This window comes from Cervus canadensis, chromosome 17 (genome assembly GCF_019320065.1).
Source record: "Cervus canadensis isolate Bull #8, Minnesota chromosome 17, ASM1932006v1, whole genome shotgun sequence".
Lineage (NCBI taxonomy): Eukaryota > Metazoa > Chordata > Mammalia > Artiodactyla > Cervidae > Cervus > Cervus canadensis.
The window spans coordinates 958048-967603 of NC_057402.1; the positions used below are offsets into that span (position 1 = coordinate 958048).

Sequence of the window (9556 nt, forward strand, 5' to 3'; positions counted from 1 at the left end):
TCTATTCTTGGAGCTCATATGGGACAAATACTGAGTTTCTTAAATTTATCTATGTATCTTTATTACCACATTTTTATATACTTGAATTTGTTATTTATCTTAAAAATTTTCCCAGTCTAATCTTCCAATCCCTTTATTGGATTTTTTTCCTGCCCTTACGCTTTTTGAACTCAAAGCGTTCTATCTTACTCTCTGAATATTATTTCCTTGTGTTTTAATGTTTATTGGATGCAATATTTTCTTTTATTTCACTCAATATAATAATTAGGTTTACTTGCAACTTTCTTCTGGTCAATGCAGTCTCCATTTCCAGTGGTTTTGTCTTGCATTTGTTTGTTTTGGTGACTATATTCCATGCTATGAGTTTTTATCTAATATCTGGAAGTACTTGGTTGTCAATTCTGACTTGGGAGCCAGTGACTAAATACCTAAGAGGAAACATTGTATGTTTGGATGGAACCTGTCCACCGCTGGGTCTCACTGTTGCTTAAATGGAAAGTCCCCTGGGCTAAGCACCTATAGCCTTTTCTCTCAGGTCAGTCAGCGTCTCCTGAGAGGGTACCCAAGGAAGGTGTCTAATTGCCAGTGCTATGACTCAGGTGTGGGAACATTGTTTTTCAAAGACCTCTGATTAAGATTCCTATCATCTCCAGGGCTTGCTGAATTCATATAGAAACACAATCCAGTGTTTTATTTGTTTGTTTTCCATGAGAAATCTCTATTTTCAATACCTGTATTATATTCAACAGTTATGGCTTCAAACTTTCTTAAGAGCTCCAAAACACAAGTGGTATTTTCTTGGCATCAATCTCCAGGGTCAAGGAGGAAGAGACTGAGGTATCAAGGTCATAAATAGGTGCCAGGATTTATAGTGAGCAACGTGTCTGCATTTTCTGTCATTTGCTCCTTTCAACCACTGTGGGAGTTCTCCTTACCCCAATCAGACAGGTGAAGAAGCCAAGCTCATATGACCATATGGTGAGGTCACCTGCCCATAGCTGCATGGCTAATCAATGGTCAAACCAGGTTCCAAAGGAAGCTGTGGCTAATTTCCTCTGTTCATGACCTTCCCACTACTCCATATTTGATTCTTGTTGCTATAGCAGATTTACTGAAGATGCTTGTCTTCATCAGTACTTGGAGCTAGGAATCATACTTATCGTCACCACTTTATAACTGTGAAAGCTTTCATCACATAGAGACTTGATATAACTTGATTAAGACCATGCCACTCATGGTGATAGAATTGGAATTCAAACTCAGTCACCCAGATTCCACAAACTGCAATCTGCACACTTTACCACTGGGCCATAAGCCATTTTCTCTCTTTCTTCTCTTTACTGGAAAGTCTGATATGCTAATTGGTTAAAGAACAAAGTTCAAACTTTTTAGCAAAGCATGCAGTGTTCTTTATCTCTGTCCCCTGCAAATCTCTTGTCCCCCTTTCTTGCACGTTATATATGCACCAAATTCCTTGCAGATTCAGGAACCTGGCACACTTTTTCTTTTTATGTATTTTGCTTGTGTTGGAGGCATTCAAGCATCCAGTTCACCCACACGTCTCAAGTTGCCTGGGTATTATTGACAGATCTTTCAAGACTTAGTGAGAATGTCATCTTCCCTGGGACAATTGCTATGCCCCTTCCTTGCACCAGATGAGGACTCAACCCACGATGAATTGGGGGCTCACAGTAGGCTTCTCGGGAATCCAGCATACGCTTTGTACCACACACATACACGTCCATTCTTAATTCTCTTTTATTGGCTGACTACCTATCACCCCATATTATAAGGTCAAGATCTGTCTGGTCATCTCTACTCTCTCCATCTAAACACAGACTTTGGCACTTAGAAAGTGCTTTAAAATATCTTCAGGAAAAGAAAGAAAAAAGAGAGAGAGAGGGGAGAGAGAGAAAGAGCAGGAGCAAGAGAAAAGACAAGAAGAATAAAAAATAAATAAAACATAAATGTGAGCTGCAGTTGCTTGGCTGGTTTGAGTTTTTTTATATTCATGTTAACACACATATAAATACAGGGAATTCCCGTTGCTAAATTCAAGTTTGCAAAGCTTTGGTCTTTCATAAGATTACATCATTGGAGAGGAAATCACTACATTTTTTAAAGAGGAGCCAGACCAAATACTGAGAAGTGTATAAAGGGAGAGAAAATAATAAACTCCAGAAAGCAATTGCCATAAATGTAATGTTCACCTCCCCACAACACACGCATATGCCAAAAAGGCTCTGCTTTTGCTGAATTTGCAGTAGCTAAAGTCATTAATTAAAACCATGTCCAAACCTACATCAACCAGAATAATAATGCCAATAAGATTAACCATGCTAATCCATCTTTTATAAAAAATTTTAAATACAAAAATAATAATAATAAAAATAAATCAAATGGAAGAAGAAAACATAGGCAGACATAGCCCTCTAACCAATAAAACAAACTTAAAAAAAAAAAAAACTGATTAAATAAAAAAAGAAAGAAAGAAAAGAAAACTTCCAAAGTGGTTGAACCAGTTCATCATGGTCTGTTAAGGAAAACACATTTTTTTGTGTCATATGGGAAGGCGTTTTTCACGGTATGATCTAGGCATTCTCTCCAAAGCATGCTGTGTGAAACATTCTCAGGCTTTATTTAGCATCAGGTCATATTCCTCCTTCCAAGGTTGACCACTTGTTGTAAGAATAGATTACCCTGAGCAGTTTGTGCTGAGATAGGCCAGCCCCTTTAAAGCCAGGATGGAGTATGTTAAGTTGAAACCAGCCAAACACATGGTAGAAAGAGTGAAGGACAGCTTCCTGCAAATTAAAAAAAAAAATCAAAAGATGGTCATCTTGCTACCATTAGTGTTCTTGCTGCAGCTCCCAAGCCAAAGTCTGAGACAAGTCCTAGGTCTTGCAAGGCTCTTGAAGTCTTAAAATCTTCATCACTGGGCCCTTCCTCTGTTTGACTTGCTCTCACACTCTGATGTACTGTGAATCCTATCTGGCCCCTTTACAGATCCTTTCCCGGAGGACAAGTGGAAAACCGGGCAAGGTTTTAGGTTTGTGTAAAGTCCTGCGGAGAAACCCGAACATTTGATGCTTCTGGTTCCATGAAAGAGTGTTTGAAGTAGATTCCAGGTACTAAAATTAAAAAAAAAAAAAAAGATCTGATTTTTCTCTTGCATGCTGAAGGGAGGAGGACTGGTTATGGGAGTCTGACTTTATGTCTGTGTGTCTCATATTATAAGAAATCTTGAAGTTTTGATAGACTTAATCCTTACCACAGGAGCGTATAAAATAGCAGAGTTAAACTGCCAACAAAAACCAGGGCCACACCAGGGAAGCCGTGGGCTTTCAAGTGGCTACCTGCCATGTCCTGCCTGGCCAACTCCCAGCTAATGAATGAATGCACAGTATCCCGATCTATCAAGCTGGACTTGGCTTTGCCCTGGTCCAGGTGAGGTCTGAGGTGACCATCACTATTCAACACACTGTCTTTCTTGGACGAGCTTCTCTATCCTGTGGAAAATACGCAGGTGAAGAGGAGCTTTTGCAGGAACAAAGCTCTGCATTTCCAGTCGCCCTTGTAGAGGCTTTATCGGTTCTTCGGCGTATGCACGTGTTTGTCAGTACTTTTTTTTCCACCAAAATGTCTTTACGAATTATGACAACTCACAGATCTTTCTTTGTCTTTTCCTAGTTGCTGCCGTTCAGACTGATTTTCGTCTTGCATATGATTTTAATACAAGCTCTTGTAATATGATTACATTAACTGTTGAGCAATATCGCCTCAGCACAACCAAACCACAGGGCTTTTTTTAACTGCACTGGGAATGCCAGGGCTGGATCTACACTTTCAATTCCCCATTAGAGTTCATCAGAAAGAGAGGCTGGCTTTAAAGCCGTGTGTAACTCTGCATTTGGATGGCTGGGTGTAAGGGCTCAGGAGAAGGGCATGGTGGGGAGGTAAATAGTGCATTCTTTTTTTTTTTGGACTCAAAGTAAATTTTCCTTCTTCCCTTCAATGATTCTAGTGACTTCCTGGAAATGTGCCCTCTTTCAAGTTTGGCCTTTGGAAGTTTGGGTAAAAGTGGGTTCTTTCTTTTTACCAGTTTTCCAGAAGGGAATTCCAGGAGAACTGTGAATTGTGGCTAATGGACAGAGGGAAGGGAAATAATCTGCTGTGATTTATAGGGAGGAATGCCTCTGAATAAGATTCTGAAGTTCAAATTACAATGATTATGATGACAACAATAATGATGACAAAGAAAAGAAGAGGAGAAGGAGGAGGGGAAGGAGATGGCTGGATTTCATTCACCCATGTGTGTGTGTGTTTTAGAATTGTGTGTGATCAGTATAGAAACTTTATGTTCCAATTGTCTTATTTGGTTATTTCTGGAACAGTGTGATGTCAGAATTTCCATGCCATTGTCTTTAATAAAACAAAAAGGATTCTACAATCCCACTAATGAAGGAATAAAAAGTATAGCCTCTACACTGCCTCTTGACATGGAAATATTCCAAGAATTGATCTTCTCAGACTGTGTACCTAGAATTTTTCTTTTGGCTCAGAAAATATCACAATCCTGTCATCGAGGGAGGATGTGTATGTGTAAAGAGGTTTTATACGGGAGGTGGCAGACATAACCTAAGGTATATTCTGATTAGGGAAACAGCACAAGCCACTCAAAGCTTTTGGTCCATTCTCAAACCCTCAAACCCAAACAGGATTTTTTTTAAAATTTTCACTGTTATTTTTTTCTCAACACATTATGAGCACACAAAATATGAATATATATATATATATATATATATAGTTTGTTTGTTTGTTTTTCCAGGTTCACATCTGATGTGCTTTGCTTAGCTTAGAGAGGATGCATCTGATGAGGGTGGCTAAAGGTAACCATTCTTATAACTCAAGAGCAGATGTTAATGATTTTGATGCATAAAAAAAAAAGAGTTGTTCATGGATCTGCCATTAATATGATTTCATTCTCTCCCATTCTTCCATCTTCTTGTCCTTTGATATCAGGGCAGAAATCTCTTCTGTTCTGAGCTGATGTCATCTGGAAATGCTCTCTTTCCTTGTTCTGGAAGACAGGGCCTGTTTCCAGACAAGAACACATTTCTGAACACTCCTACAGGACTTCTGTGGTCAGTGGCCCTGGCCTGCCAAGATGAAGGGGACTCTGGTTTCCAGAATTTTAAGATCAGCTTGTGCCAATGACAGACCAGGTATTGCTGTCCAGGGGCCCAGAGTCAGGACCTGCTAAGGAGACCCTTGGTTTTAAAATGCCTTGGGGGATGATTTATCTTAAAGTATCCTTCAACTTGCTTTCTTAGCAATGCCTGCTTAGACTTCCCAAAAGGGTTAAGAGTGCCTCCTTGTAAAGAGCCAAACAATAATGAAGACACGCTATAATATTTTCTTTTGATAACATATGAAAACCAGAAGCAGAGGAGCAGCAACGTGCCAGTGAAGTTTAACAACCAGAGCTCTGGGAAAAACAGCCTTGAATGGCTGCTATTCAGTTACCAAGTCGTGTCCGACTCTTTGTGACCCCATGGACTGCAGCACTTCAGGCTTCCCTGTCCTTAATTATCTCCCAGAGTTTGCTCGAACTCATGTCCATTGAGTCAGTGATGCCTTGAATGATAGCAGCTTTGACTGTTTCTGTGGTGTAATAGTCAAACCCACCATGGCTGATTTCAAGCTATCTCCCTTAATGTGAATTTGGAAAGAGGTGCCTGTAATTGGCTCCTATAAGTCAGGACTGAAATGGAGCAGAATCCTACGGTCCTTGCCCCTGTCTCCAAACTCCCCAGTCCTCAGCCTGCCTTTTGCTTGTGGAAAACTGTAGTCAAAGAACAACTTTAATCAGAGAAATGAGAACATGCAGAAATGAAGGAAAACAGTCAAAGGAGACTAATTAATAATAATGCAGTCATTAAGCATAGTCAAGGATCTTCGTTCTTTCTCAAGGGCTATAGACATTATTCTGAGCCATACTCTGTGAATTGTCTTATAGGTACTGAAACCCCTGGTGGAGAAGTTAACTCATGATGACTAGACTGTACCCATGACACCAGCTGCCACAGTTCCAAGAATTGGTTTCAGAGGTATGGAAACAAACCGAACTTGGAACTGAAGATTAACTGTACCTAAAACAACCAAGATGACACTGGTCAGACCACCAATGATCAATCTGAAGATGGCTGTCAGAGCTGACTGTGCTGCTTCTGCATGTAGCCCCCTCCTTCTGTCTATAAAAGCTCTGGCCCTACTTGCTGTCAATGTCAGGAGTTGGCCTTTGGACAGATGTCCACCCTCTCCCCCAGTTGCCTGCATCTGAAATAGAGCAAACTTCCCTTTCCACCAACCTGGCCTGTTTGCTTGCTTTTGGATGGCGAGCAGCTGGACCTCATACCATTCAGTAACAGGACCAACTTTAGCGCAGCCGCTGCTTTAGGCTATGGAATAGCAGATGAAGAGAGCATAGAGTTTGGAGAACAAAGACCAGGCTTGGATTCCAAATGCACTTTGGAATTCTGACTCAAGTATTGCTAAATTACTTTTGGATCCTCGGTTGTTCAGTCACTAAGTCATGTCCATTGAGTCGGTGATGCCATCCGACCATCTCAACCTCAGTCATCCCCTTCTCCTCCTTCCCTCAATCATTCCCAGCATCACGGCCTTTTCCAATGAGTCAGCTCTTCACATAAAGTGGGCAAAGTATCAGAGCTTCAGTTTTAGCATCAGTCCCTCCAATGAATACTCAGGGTTAGTTTCTTTTAGCATTGACTGTTTTGATCTCCTTGTTGTCCAAGGAGATCTCAAAAGTCCCAAGACTCTCAAAAGTCTTCTCCAGCACCATAATTCAAAAGCATCATTTCATTGGTGCTCAGCCTTCTTTATGGTCCAACTCTCTGCTAGTCCCTCCAAAAAATAGAAGAATGTGCACTTTTGCAGCTAAGTGTAAGCTTAATAAGGAGATGCATGGGGAAGTTTTATCTGGCAAGCACATTATTTTCATCCCCGACTCACCTGAGAGGTGCATGGACTGCTCTAAGGGTGCCACTGGATTCCTCTCATTTTATTTTTCCTACTATGTCTTCTCATGTGTAAAATGTAAAATAGTTCTAATTTACAAAATAAAAAGTATCTCAGAGAAGTGAGGAAATCCCCTCATAAAACTCACCCTCTCTCGTTTGCATTTCTACAGAGCCTTTTCATTGCAACCTCTGTGAGATGAGAAAGTATTTATTATATACTAATGGATATCCCTTTGGAATCTCAAAAAAAAAAAAAAAAAAAAAGGAATTTCCTAAAGAGAAAGGTGGCAAGATCCTTGGGCTATACCAATTCAAGTACTAATAGCATCCTTTTATCTCTTCCCATCAGTTAAAGAATGATGGACTGTATACAAAAGGCATTCTTGTGTTCTCTGAACACAGGATTGATTGCTTTTTGGGAGCTATGAAGACAAGCTAGCCATGCCACTGACTTATTTATTTACATTCCACTTATAAGGAAGCTGACACATAAAGGTCATGAATTTGGGATTGCAAGATGCTGGCTTCTCCTTCCATCTCTTCCATTACTGCATGGCTGACCTAGGTTGAGGCCTTCCTTTCTCCAGGAATCAGAAGAACCTCATCTGGAAACAAAGAATATTCATAAATTTCTCATTGAGTCTATGTGTATGTTTGCAAGACAGAACGCAGATAATGAGTACAAACTCCCAGAGGACAGAGTCTGCCTCTCCAAGCCTTTCACCTTCAGTATACATCCAGCGGCAATTTTGTTCCTATTTGATTAATAAGTTGGTCAAGAGTCTGGAACAAAAACCACCAACAGAAGACACTCAATAAGTGCCAGTGGTATTGAATCCAGTCCCTAAGAGCCTATAAAAACCTCAGACTTCAGGAAAATGACAGCTCTATGGTTGTACCATTTCCAAATCAAGAGAGACACATATTTCTTCATTATGAGCTTACGTTCAATGTGAAACGACTTCTCCAAAATAACCACCATAAGCAGTTAATAAATTGGGAATAAATAATGTACAACACTGCAAATTGCATCCCTAATAATCTATCATACATGCATCTGCTCTGGATCATGCAAGACAACCATGACACCTTGATTTAATTGGGCCAATGAGTGGTGGCATATGCTTTATGGTGGTCTCATTGACATCTTTTGCACCCAAGGAATCAAATTAAACCTACTTGCATATTAAGCACTATGTGGTCTTTTCTGCCCTGGAAGTGAACATGTGTCGCTATCAGCCTGGGCTTGATGGCGTGGGAAGAGAATCTTGGGGTGCAGTGGTGAGGCCAGGCAATATCCTATTGATTTCAGTGAGACCGTACGTTCTTTGAAATGATCTGCAATGGTCCTGGATGGTCTCTTTCTCGGTCCAGCTGCAGCGCTAATAAAAGCGCTTAGTAATAATGGCGTAATTGTATGTGGGGGCCTGAAATATTGCCACGTATACTGTATCTTCTCCATCTTTGCCTCCGAACCACTTCGATGGTCTCTACTAGGAAAATACTAGAGCTGCCTTATCAGATGACCTCGGCCACTCCTTAGCTGTGCTCATGAATGCTAAACTGGCCAATTCCAACTCATTTGGCACTGGAAGGGCAGTTTAATTCTAGCTGCTTCAATCCTGATTCTCAGAGAGCAGAGAATCAAAGCGGTGCTGAAACAACTATCAGATCAAATATATTTTGTATCATCCTTCTTGAGGAGAGGTTAGCATGCTGGTCTCTTCCATCGGAGGGCAGGGCAGGGAATGGAATCATCATGAGGTCCTTGGGAAGGGGAAGCACAGCGGGTCTAGCTCTTCCTCCTTCTCCAAGGGCCGCTTGGCTGTGTCCAGCAAGCCCACCTCCCCATGGTCACGCCTGCCCCCGCCTGCATTATGCAAGTCAATCTCTCCTACAAGCTTCTATTCACTGGCGGGCAGGAAACTCAGCCTTCCCAAGCCCCAAGCCTGGAAGCTGAGCAGCTCTAGGCAATTATCTGTTTTGAAGGAATACACTGATTTGACATTCTTAAGAAGTCACAGACGTCTGATTTCATAATATAATTTGTAGAAGTAAAAAAGGCAAGTTAAACATTTGCTTACACATATCATGTTTACATGTGTTCAAAGAACTTTCCAAAACTTTGCAGTCTCATCCAACTGCATCTTTTTTAAGCTCGCTTCGCTCTTGTAGGTTTGCAAACAAATTCCACAGCACATTCAACCGCAAATTGATTTACTTTTGGGGAAACTCCTTGAGTTTCGCGACTTTCTTCTTGCTGTTTAACGTACACACAGATGCAAAAAAGAAAAAACAATCTCCTAACACAGGAACACAAATCTGGCATCCGGAGGAGTCGATTTTTTCATTTATTCTCAAAGTGAAGGGAAAGCAGCAATGGATGAGATCCAGATTGCCAAGGAGTGTGCAAATGACTTCTTGGTCCCCGCTGGCAGTGTGAGTGAGCGCATCTCAGGGCAGGGTGGCGGAGGGAGACAGGAGCGTCCCCACACGAGGGAAGACCATTTGTT

General features: G+C 41.1%; 1 long non-coding RNA gene across 1 annotated transcript; it reads left to right on the forward strand.

Annotated features, from left to right (window-relative positions):
* The first annotated feature begins 4826 nt into the window (after positions 1 to 4826).
* LOC122455231 lies at positions 4827 to 6645 on the forward strand. Its single transcript, XR_006273620.1, has 3 exons — positions 4827 to 4889; positions 5023 to 5225; positions 6020 to 6645. It is a non-coding gene; the product is annotated as an uncharacterized LOC122455231 (long non-coding RNA).
* Positions 6646 to 9556: the final 2911 nt, after the last annotated feature.